Source organism: Rhincodon typus, chromosome 9 (genome assembly GCF_021869965.1).
Source record: "Rhincodon typus isolate 14 chromosome 9, sRhiTyp1.1, whole genome shotgun sequence".
Taxonomy (NCBI): domain Eukaryota; kingdom Metazoa; phylum Chordata; class Chondrichthyes; order Orectolobiformes; family Rhincodontidae; genus Rhincodon; species Rhincodon typus.
In genome coordinates, this window is record NC_063340.1 from 88,798,048 (window position 1) to 88,816,128 (window position 18,081).

Sequence of the window (18,081 nt, forward strand, 5' to 3'; positions counted from 1 at the left end):
ACTGCGTGTACACACACACACACTGCGTGTACACACACACACACTGCATGTACACACACACTGCGTGTACACACACACACTGCGTGTACACACACACATACACACTGCGTGTACACACACACACATTCACACTGCATGTACACACACACATACACACTGCATGTACACACACACATACACACTGCGTGTACACACACACACCGACACCCACACACATCCCCACACACACATGATCTGGTTAGGATTTCCTTAATTCCATTTGTAGAAAAGATTTGTCTTTTAAAACAAATTGTGTGTGTTTTGTTTTCTTTGGCACTTTGAGACATACACAGTCCTAAGCTGCTGTTACAATTCATTGCTTGTGTTATGCTGTAAAGTAACTTCACGTGGGGTCTGTTTACAAACTCGGACTTGTAGACTTGACTCATGTCAGTCTGGACTCTAGATTTTTACCACAAGCTAATCCCTTATTGCATACTAGAGAGTGCAGCACTTTTAGTCTGAATCAGAAGGCTTGGGTCTGAGACCCATTTCCTTGCCTTCCTCCCTAGAATCCAGTCCGCTCCCAATTCTGAGGGAGTGCTGTACTGTCAGAGGTGGCATCTTCAGGAGGTGGCATTAAGCCAAGGCCTCATCTTCCCTCAAAGATGAAAGTTGAAAGATCCCACAACACGACTCTGAAGATCAGCGTGTTCTCCCATGTTAATAAGTTTATTTATGAAGGAAATGTTTGCAGAGTCGGAATGGGGGAGTGAGCAGAAAGCAGAGGCATGGCAAATTGAAAAACATCTTTCAAAAAGCTGGCACTCGATTGATAGCTCCCCTCCCCCTCTTTAACATTACACCGTGTGATTTATGCCTCATACATGTTTATGTAACTGGGAAAGCCAAGAGGCACCTCAGTTACATGTCTACCCTGGCCTGGATTCTTACTAACCATTCAGATGGTGACAGATCAGCATCTGTAGCTCTCCAATTAATCACAATCCCTCCACTGGATTCTGCGGAACTGACCCCTTGTCAACAGTTGGCAGTTAAAGGTGAAGACATAGTTAAGTGGCAAGGTGACAAAAATGGGTCAGGCAGACATTAGAGGCTTCAGAGATTGTGAGTTCCAGCATTGTTTTGGCCTGCAACTTTCTGACGTGTCTCAAATCCATCAAAGGGTTAGTACCCTCAATTTGTCAGATATATTACACATTGTCTAAAATCCTACTCATCAAAACATGTCAGTAATTACAGCTTTCTACAGTGTTTACTCTCAAACATTTCCAATCGTAACATTTTGAGTCAATGGCTTGGAAGGTTGAGAAGGCATATTGTTTGTAATTCGTATTTTTTAATAAATGTGTTTTTTGTCATATAAATATTTTGTTTAGGAGCAATTTGTGTTCCCCAGTTTAATGTACAACATCTGCGACATTCATTTTCTTTGGAGTTTACATGAATATAGAGATGCTAGCAAATAAATCCAGCTGGATGTGAATTGCAACATTAAAAGAGACTTAGTATTAAGTCCAAAGAACATGATGCATGTTTGATTGCTCCCCCCTTCCCTATCAACTCAATCCATTCTGGTCACCAGTCTCTTAAATCAGTTTTCTCTCAATATTCCTGAATTTGGCCTCTATATCTTCACCGCATATCACTCAAATCCAATCTCATCCACCTTCCCTTCTCTTCTGGAAGAAGCAAGGAGGAGGCTTTCATAAGTACATTCCATGGCAATAAAACGTCGTCTGGAGTCCGATATCTTGGGGACGCTGTTGCACTGCAGCTAATACATGGTTCTGGCTGACTAGAAGCTAATGGCTCAAATCAAGGTGCATTAAAAGAACTTGCAAGTTGATAAGCAACCTGTTTGGCCAAGGACCTCAATTGAACAAAAACAGAAAGAACTGTGGGTGCTGGAAATCAGAAACATAAATAGAAATTGCAGGAAAAAATCAGCAAATCTGGTAGCATCTATGGAGGGAAATCAAGTTACTGTTTTGCTTCCAGTGACCGTTCTTCAGAAATCGCATTTATGAAAGAAAAACATTAGGTATGTTCTCAACCTTCCAACCTATTGACTGAAAATGTTATAATTGGAAACATTTAAGAGTAAAGAGTGACTGTTCTGAGGAAGGGTCACTGGACCCAAAACGTTAACTCTGATTTCTCTCCACAGATGCTGCCAGACCTGCTAAGCTTTTCCAGCAATTTCTGTTTCTGTTACTAAATGGGTGCCTGTAGTCTTCAGGGTCTTTAGTGGGAGCTGAAACTCGAGCATCTGGCCTACTGTTCAACAGGAATTTCCTCTTCTCTTTCACCCTTCAGTCGAAACCACCTTCTTCCATATTCCTCAATCTAAACCAGCAACTATCTCCTCATACCCCTTGATGTGAATACAATCACCTTATCCCCTATTCCTTTATTCAAACCACTTTTGCTTATATCTCTTAAAGCAACACACGCACCTTTTCCCTATATTCCTCAATCCTACCCATCTTTCCCATTGTCTCTCAGTCTGAACTATCCACTTTCTCCTCATGTTCCTCAATCCACTCCACCCAACTTCTCACTGGCTGTTAATTCAGATTTTCCAGGGATCATAAAGATTGGGCATTTTGACTTACATGGGAAATCAATCAACATTGGCTCCTGATTGTACAATGTATCCTCATCCTGTTGGTAAAGTGTGAAATATGACTCTAATTGGTTTTCCTTGATAACAGGTTTATCGGCAAAGTGCAGCATTACAAATACAAGAGACTAAAACAGAAATTGCTGGAAAAGCTCAGCTGGACTGACAACTGTGGAGAGAAATGAGAGTTAATGTTTTGCGTCCAGTGACCCTTCCTCAGAACTCATTGTTACAAATGTTTGTCTCCTACGTGCCACACAAGCGGCCCTCTTTTTAAGTGCCCTAGGTGTTTTGTAATCAACCTGCCAAAGGCCCTCTGGGACAGGTGGGACTGGAACTCAGATCTCCTGACTCAGAGGTAGAGATACTACCACAGCGCCACAAGAGTAAGTCATTAGTGCTCTGTGTACTTCAAAAATCAATGCCCTTCAGCTTTGAATTTTTATCATATCATTTACATCTCATAAATGCTGGGCTCCTCTGATTCATTGTTAGTGCCCATATCTCTCAACCTGGAGACCTGGGTTCAAGTCCCACCTGCTCCAGCAGTGTTTAACATCATCTCTCAGCAGGTTGATTTGAAAACATCCATGTCACTAATGTTGCTGACCATGACCTGTCTTCTTTCATGATGTATATAATACGTAATGCCTAATATGCTGGGACTGGGAAGCTTTCAAGGAACGCGGAATCATTAGACAGGCCTGAGTCACACCTCCGCTCCACTTGAGAGTGGTTGGTGGTGGTAGTGGTATGGGGATGTTGGGAATGCACTGCACACAGCTGCCAGGAAGAGGAATTTTCATTTGTTCATTAAAGGGAGGTGGCATCACTGGCAAGACCTGCATTATTGTCCCACACCTATTGCACTGAAGGAGGCGATAGTGAGCTTGAGTATTTCTAGGTATTTTCAGAATCATTTGACAGGTCGCTCTGGGTCTGATGTCACATTTGGTCAAATCAATGAGGTGGCAGGTTTACTTCCCTAAAGTCACTTTAACAATCCAGTTGGGTTTTTACAACAATCTGTTAGTTTCATGGCGCGCGAAGCATTTTGATTCAGATTTATTTCACAAACAGAATTTAATCTACCTTCTGAAGAAGGGTCTAGGCCCGAAACGTCAGCCTTCCTGCTCCTCTGATGCTGCTTGGCCTGCTGCGTTCACCCAGCTCTACACCTTGTTGTCTCGGATTCTCCAGCATCTGCAGTTCCTACTATCTCTTAATCTACAATGCTGCTGTTGTGGGATTGGAAATTGCTTCTATCAGATCTTTGGCCTGATTTATTAGTCCGGTAACAAAACTACATTGCGACCATCTCATTCTTTACCACTCACAATCTTATGGTGCAGTTGCTGGTAATTAGAATTCAACAGACCATTCAGCCCAACTAATCTGTGTGCCATTTACTGTCCATGTCCGCATATAGTTTCAATCGTATTGAGCCAAACTGTTTCCATATTCCTTGGTCATTTTCCTTCACCCGTCCATTCAGTGAAATTGTTAACCTTGGTAGTTATTTGGCTTCAACCACTAATATCAGACATTTTCAAAGCCCTACTCCAAACTTCTGCAGTATATCTTGTAGATAGCACACACCTCTGCTCCCGCGTGTTGGTAGCAGAGGGAATGGATTTTTGTGGGTGTGGTGTCAATCAAATGGGCTGCTTTGTCCTGGATGGTGTTGAGCTTCTTGAGTGTTGTTGGAGCCACACCCATCCAGGCAGGTGGGGAGCATTCCATCACACTCCTGACTTGTGCCTTGTAGATGGTGGACAACTCTGGGGAGTGAGGAGGTGAGTTTCTCGCTACAACATTCTCAGCCTCTGACCTACGCTTGTAGCCAGTGTACTTATAATGGCGAGTCCAGCAGCGAAAGATGATTGGGCCTAGGATACTATCCTGAGGACCTCCTGCAGAGATGTCCTGGAACTGAGATGACTGACCTCCAACAACCACAACGATCTTCCTATGTGCCAGGTATGACTCCAACCAGAGGAGACTTTCCTCCTGATTTTCTTTGCCCCCCATTTTACGGGGTGTCCTTGATGTTAACACTCGGTTAAATGAGGCCTTGATGGCAAAGGCAGGCATTCTCTTTCCTTGTTAGAAAAGAGTCTGAAGCAAAGCTAAGTGAATGGAGTTAGGATTCCGAACAACAAGGATCTCATTGTATGTCTGAAAAGACCCAGCGGGCTGTTCTTCACCAAAGGCCCCATGATACTATCCTGAGGACAGAAGGAGTTGTCCAAGTGTACTGGCAAAATTCATCCCACAATCAACACCAAAGGTAGATTACCTGATCACTCATCTTATTGATAGACCTTAGCCCACTTGACGACAAGACACAGGAGATGAAGTAGGCCATTCAGATCATCGAATCAGTTGTGTCATTGAATGAGATCACAGCTGATCTGTTAATCCTCAACACCTGCCTTTTTCCCCATAACCTTTGAGCCCCTTATTGATTAAAATTTGGCTGTCTCAGTCTTGAACATGCTTAAGGACCCAGTGTTGACAACTCTCTGCAGTGAAGATCTCCACAGATTCAGAACCTTTTGAGAGAAGTAATTCTTCCTCATCTCTGTGAGAATAGGCAACACCTTTTTCTGAGATGATGTCCTCTGGTCCCAGACTCTCCACACCTACCCTGTCAAGAATCTTATATTTCAATAAATCTTCTCACATTCTTTGAAGCTGCACTGATACAGGGTCAGCCTACTCAATCTCTTGTCATTGGAGAGTCCCTCAATACCTGGTGTTAGTCTAGTGAACCTGCTCTGCACTGCCTCTAATGACAGTTTATCTTTCCTACATAAGGGGCCTGAAACTGTTATAGTTTGACTCGTGTCTTATATAATTTGAGCAAGATTTCCATATTTTTACACTCCATTCCCTTTAAATTGAAAGCCAACATTCCATTTGCCTTCCCTACCTGCTGAACTTGAATTGCTAGCTTTTTGTGATTTATGCATGAGGACCCCCAAGGCCCTCAATGCTGCAGCTTTCTGCAGTCTTTCTCCATTTATATAGTATTCAGTTCCTTTAACCTTCCTGACAAAGTGAATGGCCTCACAATTTCCCCTATTATATTCCATCTACCAGGTTTTTGCCCACTCACTTAATCTATCTATATCCCTCTGTACACTCTTTGCATCATCCTCAGTGCATGCCTTCCCACCATTTTTTGTGAGATTTGCAAACTTGACAATGGTAACTTCATTTTCCTCAAGTCATTAACATATATTGTAAATAATTGTTCCTGTGGCACTCCACTAGTTACAGGTTGTCACCCTGAAAATGCCCCTTTTGTCCCAAATCACTTGGTTTCTACTTCTTAACCAATCCCCTTTCCATGTTAACATACTACCTCCAACACCAGGGGTCCTAATCTTATTAAATAGTGTCTTATATTGTAGCTTACCAAACACCTTTTGGAGATCCACATGTATTACATCGACTAGTTCCTCTTCATCTATCTTGTTTGTTACCTTCTCAAAGAAATCTAATAACTAGTTAGCATCCATGCCTCTGAGTCAAAAACCCTGGATCGTTGTCATGATTTCAAGGAGGTTGCATTCATATTATGGTCAAGAGGCTTGAATAGTAAACTGCCAATATTTCTTTTAAAAAATCCAAAAGAACTGTGGAAGCTGTAAATCAGAAACAAAAACAGAAGTTGCTGGAAAAGCTCAGCAGGTTTTCAATCCTTTCCAATGTCAAGAATGGTTCATGCACCTGATTCCTGGGATGTAGGGCTTTGTCTTATGACGAAACATTGAGCACATTGGGCCTGTAATCGTTGGACTTCATAAGATTACTGGATGGCATGGTGGTTCAGTGGTTAGCATTGTTGCCTCAGAGCACCAGACTGCCAGGTTCAATCCCAGCCTTGGGTGACTGTCTTGGGAGAAGATGGAGTTTGCACATTCACCCCATGTCTGCATGGTTTTCCACTGGCTGTGCAGGTTAGGTGGATGGGCCATGCTAAATTGCCCCATAAGCTAGGTGGGTTAACCACGGCAAATGTGGGGTTACAGGGATAGGGTGGGATGCTCTCTGGAGGATTGCAGACTTGATGGGCCAAAGGGTCTCTATCTGCACTGTAGGGATCCTATGATTTTAAGGACAAAAAGTGATCTTAGTAAAACACTGAAGATTCTGAGAGGGCTTGACAGAGTTAAAGCTCAGATTGTGTTTTCCCTCATAAGGGATTCAGAAGTAGGGGACAGCATTTTAAAAATAAGCATCTCTCATATTTAAGTCAGAGATAAGGAGAAATCTTTTTATGTTAGATGGTTATCAATGTTTGGAATTCCCTTTCCCAGAAAGCAGCAGGGACTGGGCCATTGAAAATACTCAAGACTAAATTAGAAAGATTTTTTGTTAACAAGGGAATCAACGGTTTACAAACAGGAAAGTGGAGTTACAGCCACAGTCATATCTGCCAGGATCATATTGAGTGGAGGACCAGACATGAGGGGCTGAATGGCCTACACTTGCTCCTATTTCTTCAGATCTTATGTAATAAGGGATTTGGCCCTTCATCTGAACATACCATTTCAAGGAAACATGTGAGAGACCACTTTAGGTACAGCACCAGGCATACCAAAGGTGAGATGCCAACCTGGTGAAGCTACAGCAAAGGTCTGTGTACATCCTAAATAGCAAAGACAGCATGCGATACACAAAGCTCAGCCATCCTACAAACTTCTGATGAAATGTTGTCTGGCCACAGCCAGTTGTGAATGGCAGTGGACAAATAAACAACTAACTAGACTTCACAATTTGGAAAGATGCCCAGAAATGCCCTGTCCACAGAAAACATAACAATTTCAATCCAATCCATTACTTCCCCAGTAGTCTACTCTGAATCATAAATAAAGTGATGGAAGGTCTCATCAAGAGCGCTATCAAGATGCATTTACACAGCAATAACCTGCTCACTGATGCTCAATTTGGGTTCTGCCAAAGCTACTCAGCTCCTTACCTCAATATGGTTCAAATATGGACAAAAGAGCTTAATTCCAGAGGTGAAGTGAAACAGACTGCTCTTAAAACCAGTGTTGCATTTGACAGTGTGGCATCAAGGAGCCCTTGCAAAAACCTGAGTCAATAGGAATCAGTAAGAAAGCTCTCTTACAGCCCAACGTTCATTGCTGTTCAATGGAGTTTCATTATAGAATCCACCACAATCAAGAAACATTGAAATCATGGCTCAAAATGAAAATGGACCAGCCATGAAAACAGTGTGGTGACAAATACAAGTCAAAGGTTTGGTATTCTGTGACCAGTAACTCATGTCCTAACTGTCCAAAGACAGTCCATCATGTAAAAGGCACAAGTCAGGCACGTGACGGGACATTCACCACTTGCCTGGATAGCTTCAAAAATGCTCAAGATGTTCAACATCATCCAGAATAAAGCATCGCTACATCATCTTAAATATTCACTGATACTAGCAGACATGCTGAATTTCTCGAGCATTTTCTGATTTATTTCAGATCTCCAGCATCCACAGCACTTTACTTTTCCTTAAATATTCATCCCCCCCACAGCAATGCACAGTGGCAGCAGTGTTTATTATGTACGAGATGCACTGCACAACCTGTCAAGGATCCCTCAACAGCATCTCCTGAACTTGTGACCTCTACCAGGCAGAATGGAAAAGGCTGCGCTTGCATGGGAACACCACTAACTGCAAGTAATCCTCAAAGCTTCACATCATTGTGACTAAGAAATACATCATTGCTCCTTTTCCATTGTTGGGACAAAATCCTGGAATACTCTCCGAACAGTATGGTGGGTCTGCCTACGATAAACAGACTGTAGCGTTTACCATCAGATTCATAATGGAATTCAGGTATGGGCTAAAAGTGTTGACTTAAGCAGCCCATGAGCTATGAACAACTCACTATTTACTAGGCCAGAGCTGGAGATCAACTACAAAGATATCCTACTGATAACCTAACATGGACAAATAGCTTGGCAATGCGTCCACATTCAAGACAAATAATATTAGTTACAAGCTATCACTTAATGAAAGTGATAGTATTAGTTACATTTTTTTTCTGCTTCTGAATGCAAGGTAAGTCAGGCCTGCAAGTTCTCTTAAAAATGATGTGCTATTGTTCCCTGATGCTCTGTAATATTAAAGCTTGAGAAAGCATTAAGGCAATCAAGTTTATCATATTGCCATTGCCTGGCACTGTGTGGTGCCAATGTTACTTGCCATTTGTTGGTAGAAGCCTGAATGTTTGCAAAACCATTTTCCTATGTGCCAGATATGACTTCAGCCAGTTATCTCCCTGAATCCCACTGAGTGCAGTTTTGCTCGGGCTCCTTGATACTACAATTGGCCAAATGAAGCTTTGATGTTTTGGGGAGTCATCCTCTACTCCCCTCTTAAGTTCAACTCATTCGCACCAAGATGTACTGAAGGAAAAGGCCGAACTGAGCATCAGTGATCAGGTTAGTGTTGGCTAAATGCCACTTGATAGCACTGTCAACAACACCTATCATCACTTTGCTGATGATTAAGAGTAGATTGATGGGGCGGTAATTGGCTGGGTTGATTTGTCTAGCTTTTTAGTGTATAGGATATAACTGGGCAATTTTCCACATTGCCAGGTAGAAGCCAGTGTTGTAGCGGTACTGCGATAGGTTGGCTAGGGGGCTACTAAGTCCCCAGTCATATTGCCAGAATGTTCTCAGGGCCCACATCCCTTGCAGTATCCAGTGCCTTTAACTTTTATTTAATATATTGTCATTTGTACCAATATACAGTGAAAAATGGATAATGGCATCATGTTCTAGTGCCATCTTTGGATTACAGAATAAATTACTGAATAAATGGTATAAATGACAAAATACTGAAAAAATTAATATTAAATTGATATCATTAAAACTGAAACAGCTTCAAAAGTTCACCTTTCACTCTCTGTAGATGTCACACTCTCTCTGCTCCTCCAGCCACCACCATCCAACATTGTCCCCGGGGTCCTGGCAACGTGCTTTCCTGCTGCCACCGGCACCATCGCCTCTGAGCTGGAGATAGTCACGCTGCACGGGTCCCATACATCCTCCGACACTGGGCATCTACCGACAGGGTCTTGGCTCGTTCTCCAACGCCACCACCTAAGATGGAACAGGGATGGAGATACACAGGGCCCCAGCCTCATGCAGGAGGACGCCCCAGGGCAACCAAAACCAAAAATAAAATGCAACCAAGCTGGAAAGACAACAATGAAGCCATGTGGATGTGGCAGAACCCATCGCATGGGCCATGAGTGACCGAGCCTTGTGCTCAGGAGCCAAATGCTGCCCATCCCGTCATTGCCATCTTGGAAGTTTTTCTTGTTTTCATGTGGAATTGGCTGATCGCTGGCATCTGCAATGCTGGGGACCTGTGGAGGAGGCCGAGATGGATCATCTACTTGACACTTCTGGCTGAAGATTTTCCCAAATGCTGATGTGCGGGACTCACTGATTGTTGAGGAGATATTTGTATGGTGAATTGTTTAATTGCCCACCACTATTCATGACTATAAATGTCAGGATTTCAAAGCTTAGATCTGATATGTTGGTTGTGTGATCATTTAGCTCTATCTATCACTTGCTGCTAATGCTGCACAGCATGGAGGCAGTCCTGTTTTGTAGCTTCACCAGGGTGACTACACATTATTAGGTATGCCTTGTGTTGCTCCTGGCTTGATAGTAACAGTAGAGTGGGGGATATGCAAGACCATGCTCATGTTTGAGTATAATTCTGCACTGCTGGTGGCTGACAACATCTCATGGATACCCAGTGTTTAGTTGCTAAATCTATTCAAAATCTATCCCATTTAGCATAGTGATATTTCTGTACAACACAATGGAGGGAATTCTCAATGTAAAGCTAGGAATTCATCTCCAAAAGGACACTGGGGTGGTCACTCTTACTGATACAGTTGTGGATAGATGTATCTGCTACACATAGATTAATAAAGGTGAGTGCCAAGTATGTTTTTCCCTTGGTTTCCCTTAATACACACCACATACCCAGTCTAGCAGCCATGTCCTTTCGGACTTAACCAGCTCAATCAGTAGTGCTGCTGCTGAGCCACCTTTGGTGATAGACATTGGTGTTTCCCCATCCAGGGTACATACTGCACATTAGCCACCCTCAGCACATCCTCCATGCTATTCACATTGATTCATCAGCCAAAGAATCAGCAGGTAGTAATCAGCAGGAGCTTTCCTTGCTTATGCTTGATGTTGTGAAACTTCATGGCATCTGGAGTCAATGTTGAGGACTCCCAAGGCAATTCCCTCCTAACTGTATCCCACTGTGCCACCACCTCTGCTGCTTCTGCCCTGCTGGTGTGGCAGGATACATCCAGAGATAGTGATGGTGGCATTTTGGATACGATTCTGTGAGTATGATTATGTTAGGCTGTGGGACAGGTCTCGCAACTTTGGCACAAACCGTAATTATGGAGGACTTAGTGGGGTTGTCAGGGATATGTATGCCATTTTCATTTCCAAATCCTTAATTGATGGGGGTGGTTTATTATTCTTTTGTAGAATTTAGGTACATTTTAGTGGCTTCCTAAGCCATTAGCAGTGGGCAATCATGAGTTTCACAATCTATTCTGAAGGATCGTCACTGGATGCGAAACGTTAACTCTCAGGTTAGCATAACAGCAAGGTGATTTATTGGAATGGCAAGCAATTGGGAAGTCAGGGTCATTCCTACAGATAGGGCAGAGGTGTTCAGTAAAGCACTGATGCAGTCTACATTTTGTCTCGCCAGTGCAGAGGGGGCCACATTGTGAGCAACAAATACACTAGAATAGATTGAAAGAAGTACAAGTAAAACACTGGCTCATTGGGAAGAGGTGTTTAGAACCTTGGACAGCGAGGAGGGTAGAGGTGAATGCATGAGTGTTATGCCTTCTGCAATTGCATGGAAAGATGCCATGGGGGAGTGACAAAGTGTTAGGAGTGGATCAGAGTGTCATGGAGAGAACAGTCCCTGAAGAATGCTGACAGTGGAGTGGAAGGGGAAGATGTGGTATCCTGCTGAAGGTGATAGAAACGGTGGACGATGATCATTTGAATGCAGAGACTGATCGGGTGGAGAGTGAAGACAAGGAGAACCTAGTGTCATTCTGTGGAGAAGGGGAAAGGGTGAGGGCAGAAGTACAGAACAAGAGTTGGACACAACTCACAGCCCTGTGAACCACAGCGGAAGCAGGGTGTGAGGAAGGGTTGTCCAGGGAACGGTGGCAACCATACCAGACCAAAATGTGAATTTTGTTTTTCTCTCTCCACAGATAGTGCCAGGCCTGCTCAGTTTCTCCAGCAATTTCTGTGTTTGTTTTTGTCCTACATTTCCTTGATTTGACCATTTAGTCCCAGTATCATTTGGGTGAATTGCTGTTGAACCTCCAGCCAAAGCATGTATCAAATACATGTATAAATAAGACTGAATAGTCCTGGTTCAAGTCAAATCCAATTGGCACAGTGTGAATACCCTCAACATTTGTAAATTCTCAGCATACCTATGTTTCAAAAGGTGAGGTTCCCAGACGAAATTACAATATTCCATGTATAGGCTCCCCAGTAATCTGAGGAAATCTTCAATTTATGGATTGAAATTGATATGATATTCACTCCTGTAACAGATGTCCTGATCCACCACTTACAGGAAGAGCTTATTATAAAGTAGGTTTATGCTTTAGTTAAAACAGCATAGAAACTAAGATAATACAGTGTAGAGCTGGAGGAACGCAGCAGGCCAGGCAGCATCAGAGGAGTAGGAAAGTTGACATTTCGGTTCGGGACCCTTCCTCAGAAATGACCAATTTCTGGATCTGACAACCTGGAACGACAGCTTTCCTGCTCCTCTGATGCTGCCTGGTCTGCTGCGTTCCTCCAGCTCCACACTGTGTTGTCTCTGACTCCAGCATCTGCAGTTCTTGCTATCTCTGAGCATAGAAACGAAGTTGTTTGGTGCTAGCCATAAATTATCTGGGTATATTGAATTCAGTTGTACAACCTGCCAAATGGATGAGTTTGAATTTAGAACTACTGGCATTTTAACAAAGTACCATGACCATTACAGACAAAAACGGAACTTCAGTTCTGAGGAAGGATCACTCAACCCAAAACATTAACTCTGATTTCTTTCCAAAGATGCTGCCAGACCTGCTGAGCTTTTCCAGCAATTTCCATTTTTGTCTCTGATTTACAGCATCCGCAGTTTTTTCAATCTTTATTTACCATGACCATTAGACCACTGTACTATATATTAAAAGTTTGCCTCCCGTTTATACGTTGTCAACAAACCTCCTGTCATTACAATTTTCTGTCCCACTTTGCAGGCAACATGTGTTTTGTATGTTGCTGTGTCAATATTTCTATTCAACTTTGCTATGTCAACAGTCATTGTGCAGGGTAGGCTCTGTTCACTGCATGGTGCTATAAATGATGGACTCAAACCTGTCTTTCCCCTCCCCATACCAAAACTATTTTGTACATCAGAAAACATAGGCTCAGTAACTGACCATTCACAATTTAATGATGTCCAGAAATTATGTCCATGTTCCTTTCATTTGCATATATTTCACATTGCTACAAAGATATGTTTCTTTACTGAGAAACTATACATTCATTGAGGAAACAGTGCCTAGAGTCATAGATTCACAGAGGTGTACAGCACGGGCCCTTCAGTCCAACTCATCCATGCTGACTACACGCCCAAAATTAACGTAGTCCCATTTGGCAGCATTTGGCCCATTTCCCTCTAAACCCTTCCTATTCATATACCCATCTAGATGCCTTTTAAATGTTGTAGTGCTTCAGTAACCTCAAGGTCCAGTTTATCAATCGATGCCAGCATCAAAAAGAGCTGACTTCAGCTCTGATCTGAAGTACATAAGGATTAGAAATGGCCTAAGCTACTAGTTTGGGGATCCCTACCGTACACTATGACAACTTGCAAGTGCATGTTGTTCCCCTGGTGTCAATAATTTATAAAAAAACTTACATCTATATTTACATTTCCACTGTCTCCTGATCTCCTCTTTGGGCTCTCATTGGAAGCTTGTGTAGGACCTAGAACTGCAGACAATACTTGAGCTGATACAATGAACAAGCGGCTAAAGCTCTGCTGATGCATGTGAAGATAGTGTCTGTCACGCATTTGTGAAAAAAAAAGTCAATAATAATTTCTTAGGAGAGAAAGCGATTGAATCATATAGGGAAAAGAGAGACAATGTGAAACATCAATTGACAACACAGTGTGGAGCTGGAGGAACACAGCAGGCCAGGCAGCATCAGAGGAACCGGAAAGTTAATGTTTCGGTCGGGACCCTACCTCCGAGACGACCGATTTCTGGGTCTGACAACCTCAAACATCAACTTTCCTGCTCCTCTGATGCTGCCTGGCCTGCTGTGTTCCTCCAGCTCCACACTGTGTTATCTCTGACTCCAGCATCGGCAGTTCTTACTATCTCTGAGTGAAACATCTACTGCTGTGTTTATAACAATGACTTATATCCATTCCTAAGACTTCTCATAGAGTTAATTTAAGAAATAGAAACATTCTCCTGATTTGGACATCACTGACAAGTCCCGCAACCACTACCCATTCCTGGGTATGATTGAGGACAACGTTTTAATACAAGCTTTACTCAGCCACTTTGGAGAGGAGGGGTCACATGTGGGCCTGACCAGGAACAAAGCTGAATTTTTACAATAATCTAACAATGCTATTTCAGTGATATTTCTATTTCTAGATTTTGTTGGTGGGATTTCAACTGATCCTGTGAATTACTAGCCCAGCCCTCTAAATCAATAGTAAACCATCATAGCCACTGCATTACTGTTCAGTCTAAGCAATAAGTGCACTATTAATTGACAAGTTCCCATGAAAGTAACTTCTCCTAAATTAAAAAAAATGCACTTAGAATAAACCATTTGACACATCATTAAGATAATGTGCACATTAATATACTTTTTCCACAATTCACACACTGATTCCCTGATCTGTTCAATTCTCAGTGTCACAATAAGTTGCTCCAGTTAGGAAAAGGATGAGGCTATTGAGCCCATTGACTTAGATCATGGTTGAGATGCTTCCTAACTTCATCTAACCACAATTTGCTTCCTTAACCCTTCGCACCCTTGGTTAACAAAAACCTTTTGATTTCAGTTTTTGAAATTCTGAATTCACTCAGTCTTTTTTTAATTGCAGTGGTCTTACACAGGTTGTCTTCATCGTCAGAACTTTCCCTCCTCTCTCACTGTAGTCAGCTCAAACATTGTCTGGAGTTGAAGGTCCCATCAAGGCTTCTAATGGGAACATTAAGGGGAAGTTTGGACATAATAGAAATGTAAAGGGATGTCAGTTAATTATAAATCATCATTAGCATTTGGGGGAGAGATTTCTAGAATCCTGCTCACATTTGTGTGAAGAAGTACCCCCTAACATCACCCATGAAGAATCAAGCTCAATTATTAAGGTTATGCCTTCTTGTCCCTGAGCAGAAGGTCAGAACAATGACCTGGATAGCTCCAGTAAAATAGCTGGCACAGAAACTATAGGCTGAATGGCCTTGTTCTTTGAATCCACAGCTCAATTCACCAGGAAGTGTGTGTGAATGAGCCTTATGCTGTGTACTTCTCGAGAGATAATTTCACCCCAAATCTATCTATCATTTGCTAAAAATCTAGCATACCATGCTTACTTATTGCACCATACTATCTCATCTCATCACACTTTGATGAAGATGGCTTTTTGCTTCAAATTTGTATCTCCAATCTACCAGTGCAGACCTGCTTTATAGTCTAGAATCTCAGAAAAGGAGGTGGTCAGTTGGTACATGGTGCCTGAGCCGACCTTTTAAGGGAGATGGTCAATTAATCTCACACCCCCTTCTTTTACCCCATAGATCTGCAGATATTCCATTTTTGAAAGGATCTGTCTGATTCTCTTTCTTGACATTCTTATCGAATTTGTTTCCACCAATCTTTCTGGCAGTGCACTCCAGAATACGTGAACTTGTGACTAAAAGTGTCCTTTTTCGCTCATGGATGATTTAAAACCAACGTCCAATTATCTTTGAAGTTTTGTGTCCAACACAGAAGTGTCACACTTGCCATGTTGTGCCATGTTTTGTGAATGCCAAGCCTTTTGTTACAAGTCAGTGAGCATGCCTCAGAGCTGAGAATTGCACATCAGCCATCTCGCACGTGGAACGCATTTCTCACAACTCTCACACTCACTTTGTGTCACGCTTTCTCTGTCACGCCTGGTTGGGAACATCCGTGAAACGGCCCATTCTCTGCCAGTGGAAACATTCTTTCCGATCTGACCAAGCTTTTGGTCACCAGTTTTAATATCTCGTTACTGAGAATGACTGCTGCATTGAAAAGGGGTTGGTTAGCTCTGATGGCTGGACAGCTGCTTAGTAATACCAACGGAGTTAGTTCAATTCCTCCACTGTCTGAGGTCACTGGGAAGGCCCCATCTTCTTAACCTTGTCTATCACCTGAGGTGTGGTGACCTTCAGGTTCATTTCACCACCAGCTGTCTCTATCTCTCTATGGTCCTCCAGGATTTCGATGACTTTACTTGCAACAGAGTAAAAAGACCATTCATTCAGACTGTTAAGCCTGTGCCAGTTCACTGTAAGCTCGTTTCAACATTTTCCTTTCAAATCCTTATCCAATTCTCTTTTGAATACGCAATTGAACTCAATCCCAGTTTCTAACCACATGGTGCCTTCAGTTCTTTTCCCGATTATATTAAGCCGTGTCCTCTGCTTCTCAACCCTACCATAAACAGAACATTTTCTCCTTACCTCAAGGAATTCTGGAAGTCGTGGTCAGGAAAGGTAAACTTGAGAATAAGACACACTGGTCCAACTTGTGTTGCATACTTTAGCAGGGTGCTCTAATAAGACCAGTGTAATCATTTCCAAGAAATTACTGCTTTAGCCTTAGTTTCTCTCCCTGCGCTTGGACCCCAAGTGGGGTTTTAGGTTGTGATTTGGTAATGGAGTTTCAGCCAAGTCTGAACAGCAGTGTTCCCACTCTAGCAGGCCCACTCTGCCATCTCAGCTTTCAGCGAGGGGTCTCAACCCCTCAACAATCTTCGAAAGGGGACCAGAGCAGGTTAAAGTTTGGAAAGCATTCCCCTACCTGGTCTTTTGTCACACTCCTCTATCAAATCTCATTTCAATCTTTGCTTCCCTAACAAAACGTCTTGTTTGATGATGCTGCAGTGAAGCAGTTCACTCTGCTAAAAAGGTGCAACGCAAATGCAGGTTATTGTTTCACGTCTTGTCAGCAGATGCTGTGTGTCAAACAAAAAAAACTGTTCCTAAATTTAAGTTTATTCTGCATCCAGCAATAACATCCTCCTGTTTGTGCTGATCTCACACCCCACTGCATGTTGTCCACTGGAGATTTTTATTCCCCCTCCTTAAACATATACCACCCCACACCCAACTTATTTTTCCACCAGAAGCTGACATATTTAACCTCACAAATAACTACATTGGTCCCCTGGGGACCAACTCAAATGACAACAAGGGGTTGGAGGGGACAGAAAAAGCCCACACTAGCTCCTTTCCACATTGCAGACTTCCCAATAGTATTTTGACCAGGGTTTGCAATAAACACAACTGCAGCCAGCAAGGAACGATACACACCTTTCCCAGCCACACTGTGTGATGTTATTATTTTAATCTCTCCAGCTAATGCTTGCTTTGGATGCCAGGTACATCAACCTCTTTCTTTAAATACGTGAGTACAATTCACCTTCCACCATGCCCAGCCTTCCTGATAACAGGGCTCCACTGTTTCGTCTGTACCAAATCTGTGCTCTTTTCCTGTTATACACAGCATTTAGAGTATTGGTCCATTTAAAATCTGACAGATGCATCTTCGACAGAACATGCAGGAACTGGCATTCCCCGGCAAGGAGAGAAAGGGGAGAGACTGAACCATCTCCAAATACAATGAACTCACAAACTGAATCATTTCCCCGGCAAACGGAGGGAGGGAATGGATACACATGCAAGCAGAAAGAAACTGCAATTGCACAAAAGCATCTTTTTAACTGCAGCAACAAGGCGGAAAGCCCCAGTTGGAACCGGGACACGAATCAGAGTAACAAATGATTAACAGTTCAACGTTTGTGCATCTTGCAGATTTTGGGATCAGATTCCTGGACTTTCTTCCGTGTGGCTGAGGAGGGGGCAGTGCCCCTTGACGGGGTTGGGGGGTTTCACGGTATTCGGGGGAAGGGGTAGGGAGGAAACTGGCACCAACCTGGGCTGCCTGCTGCTCCCGGTGTTGCGAGCGCTGCGCTGCTCGGGGACCGCGGCTCCGGCTCCCGATCGTCCGCCCACATCAGCCCCGCAGCCGCTGGCGGCTCCGGCTCCGGCTCCAACGCGGGGGAG

The 18,081-nt window shown here is 43.1% G+C and overlaps 1 protein-coding gene across 1 annotated transcript in view; it reads right to left on the bottom strand.

Annotated features, from left to right (window-relative positions):
- Positions 1 to 18,066, bottom strand: part of LOC109917925 (regulator of G protein signaling 17) — an 88,397-nt gene extending 70,331 nt beyond the window's left edge. The window contains exon 1 of the mRNA XM_020517818.2: positions 17,951 to 18,066. The gene's annotated coding sequence lies outside the window, so the exon portion shown is untranslated. The remainder of the gene's footprint in view (positions 1 to 17,950) is intronic.
- Positions 18,067 to 18,081: the final 15 nt, after the last annotated feature.